The sequence below is a fragment of the Bison bison genome, unplaced genomic scaffold, assembly GCF_000754665.1.
Source record: "Bison bison bison isolate TAMUID 2011002044 unplaced genomic scaffold, Bison_UMD1.0 scf7180017864074, whole genome shotgun sequence".
Classification (NCBI taxonomy): domain Eukaryota; kingdom Metazoa; phylum Chordata; class Mammalia; order Artiodactyla; family Bovidae; genus Bison; species Bison bison.
In genome coordinates this window covers 111,093-114,876 of record NW_011494646.1, presented here as the reverse complement: position 1 = coordinate 114,876, position 3,784 = coordinate 111,093, and positions in this window count along the sequence as shown.

Genomic DNA, 3,784 nt, shown 5'->3' with positions numbered 1-3,784 from the left:
TGAAGAACTGATGCTTTTGAACTGTGGTATTGGAGAAGACTCTTGAGAGTCCCTTGGACTGCAAGGAGATCCAACCAGTCCATTCTGAAGGAGACCAGCCCCGGGATTTCTTTGGAAGGAATGATGCTAAAGCTGAAACTCCAGTACTTTGGCCACCTCATGCGAAGAGTTGACTCATTGGAAAAGACTCTGATGCAGGGAGGGATTGGGGGCAAGAGGAGAAAGGAACGACAGAGGATGAGATGGCTGGATGGCATCACTGACTTGATGGACATGAGTCTGAGTGAACTCCAGGAGTTGGTGATGAACAGGGAGGCCTGGCATGCTGCGGTTCATGGGGTCGCAAAGAGTCAGACACGACTGAGTGACTGATCTAATCTGATCTGATCTGATAAAAGCACAAGTATTGTACACCTTAAACCTTACATATATACACATATTAGAAATGGTCAATACAAAAATAATCATCATTGTTAATTATGGAAATCACAGAGTAAATCATTCTGTTTTTCCCTTTGTTTTATTGAAATTGTGCAGTTAATTACAATAAACTTGTGCTATTCAGGTAATCAAAATAACAAACAATAAATTTGTATTCATTCTGAACAAGGAAAATCTCAATTATTAGTTGTGTGTGCTATTTCTGTAGTTACATATTTTTCAAAATTCCATGTGTATATAATAATCCTTCATATAGACAAGCAACAGGTCATTGCAGAAATATGACCTGTCTCCATTACTCAAAGTTAAAAAATATGATGAAGCTTGAACCGTTGCTTTTAAAGTTTATTCCCATAAAAATATTTGTCAGTTTTGTTCACATTTACATGGAGCTGGATATTTCCAGATGGATAGGGAGGTGCAGTACCACTTTCTCCTTGGAAGAAAGCAACCAGATGACATGTGACCAATTCTGATAATGCAGTGAAGAAGGAAAAACCAACTCTTATTGAGAACCAAACAAACAATGAATCACTAAGATTCTCAGATAATACAGCCATCATAACCTACTAAAATCTAATGGAAGCGATTGAATACAGGAGGTTAAAAGAAAGAGAACTATAATAACAGCAACATCAAAATTCCAGGAAAATTTCTAGGCAGAAATTGGATAAATCCTGAAACTATCCATATGTTGAAAAGATTGAGACAGAAATTAAGAAATCCTCTCTTTTTTCTCTCCCTCCTGCCTAATTAAAAAAAAAAAAAAAACATTTTTAGAGAGAAGAGATAACTAATGGGGGGGGGGACAACATTTAAAAATACTGATATATCGAACGAATGTGACTGGATCTCTCTCCTTTTATAGAGAAGGGTAAATAAGACTGACATCTTGGAGCATTATGACATTTTTGGGTAGATACTGAAGTTTTACAAGCTAAAAATGTCAGTGGACAGCTTCAGAAATTATTTTCACTTTGGTTTGGCAACTAACAAACCATATCTAAACTAGTTACCACATTCAGTGGTAATAGCTTGCCAAAAATCTGTATCTGTATCACTTGTTTTTCAAACACAGTGAATGTGTGCAAATACTACCAATGCTTTGTAAATTATAAATACCAATACAATATTGTAAAGTAATTAGCCTCCTATTAAAATAAATAAATTTAAATTAAAAAAATAAACAAAAATTAAATATCTTTATTAGCAAGATAATCTTTTGCTACTACTTTGCATTGTACTATTCCCAGAATAAGTCACTTATAATTCTGATAAACTAAGCACACACAATTTTATTATTTAGAAACACAAAAACAGATATTCATTTATGTAGGTACACATGCTTGTCTGTGTGTGTCTATGTGTGTACTTTAGGATAATATTGCTTTTGTGGACCGAAGTCAACTGACAATGAAGGATGGGAAGGTCAGTAACATGTGCAAAGTCTTTCCAAGATTAGTAGACTGATTAGGGGAAAGTGAAAAGTGAATATGTCTTCATTGTGCATCTGGATTGTATTAATAGCTATGGATTCTTTGCTGGAAAAGAATATTTGGGGAGTAATGGTAGACATCTTCTCTTTCTTTCCTTCTTTGAAAGGTATCTGTATATTTATATTTATATAGGTATCATATGAATAATTGTTTCTTGGAATAGTGTATTGGTATATGTAACCTTATTGATAAACTATTTCTTTAGCTGTGACATGAAAGCATGTAAGCTTATTTCACTACCATATAATTAGTACAGAGAACATATATGGAAATAGAATAATAGAATTAGAAGATAAAGAGAAAGTGAACATATGATCTAAGGGAAGAGTTGGAAAAAATATAAATTATGAAACAAACTTTTAGAGAGATGATGTTGAAATTTCAAAAAGAAAGATGATTGTGCTTTGCTATAATAAGCTTTACACAGAAAACATATACATATTTATATATGTGCATTTATATTTTGTGTTTAAAGCATTTAGATAGATGATAGATACATAGATAAAAAGAGTTTGTGTATGTACATGCAACAATACAGATGAGAACTTTTCTAGGTGGATTCGTTGAACTAATTATATTTAGAATAATTAAGTTTGTCATATATGGCCTTCCCCAGTGGCTCAGTGGTAAAGAATCTGACTGAGGTGCAGGAGCTGCAGGAGACGTGAGTTTGATCCCTGAATTGGGAAGATATCTTGGAGAAGGACATGGCAACCCATTCCAGTATTCTTGCCAGGAAAATCCCACGGATAGAGGAGCCTGGCTATCTACAGTCCATAGGGTGGCACAACCAGACACAACTGAAGTGACTTAGCATGCACACACAAGGTTGTCACACACACACACACACATATATGTATATAGTTGTTGATATTCAGTCGCTCAGTTGGGTCTGACTCTTTGTGAGTCCACAGACTGCAGCATGCCAGGCTTCCCTGTCCTTCACTATCTCCTGGAGCTTGTTCAAACTCATGTCCATAGAATTGGTGATGCCATCCAACCATCTTGAACTCTGTCATCCCCTTGTCCTCCTGCCTTCAATCGTTCCCAGCATCAGGGTCTTTTCTAAAGAGTTGGCTCTTCGCATCAGGTGGCCAAAGTATTGGAGCTTTAGCTTCAGCATCAGTCCCTCCAATGAATATTGAGGATTGATTTCCTTTAGGATTTACTGGTTTGATCTTCTTGCAGTCCAAGGGACTCTCAAGAGTCTTCTCCAACACCCCAGTTTAAAAGCATCAATTCTTTGGCACTCAGTCTTCCTTATAAAATGTGTCTTTGAGGGTCATTATTCTGTGACAGCCATACTTGACAAAACAAAGAATCAATTAATAACTGCCTCACATTTTGGATTTCCATACTGAAAGTATATGTAAACATCAACAAACCACTGAATATCTAGAAGAAACGGAGTAGCCATCATAGTCAACAAGAGTCTGAAATCCAGTACTTGGATGCTATCTCAAAAATGACAGAATGATCTCTGTTCATTTTGAAGGCAAACCATTCAATATCACAGTAATCCAAGTCTATTCCCCCACCAATAATGCTGAAGAAGCTGAAGTTGAATGGTTCTATGAAGAACTACAAGACTGTCTAGAACTAACACCCAAAAAAAGATGTCCTTTTCATTATGGGGGACTGGAATACAAAAGTAGGAGGTCAAGAAACACCTAGAGTAACAGACAAATTTGGCCTTGGCGTACAGAATGAAGCAGGGCGAAGGCTAATAGAGTTTTCCCAAGAGAACACACTGGTCATAGCAAACACCCTCTTCCAACAACACAAGAGAAGACTCTACACATGGACATCACCAGATGGTCAACACCAAAATCAGATTGATTATGTTC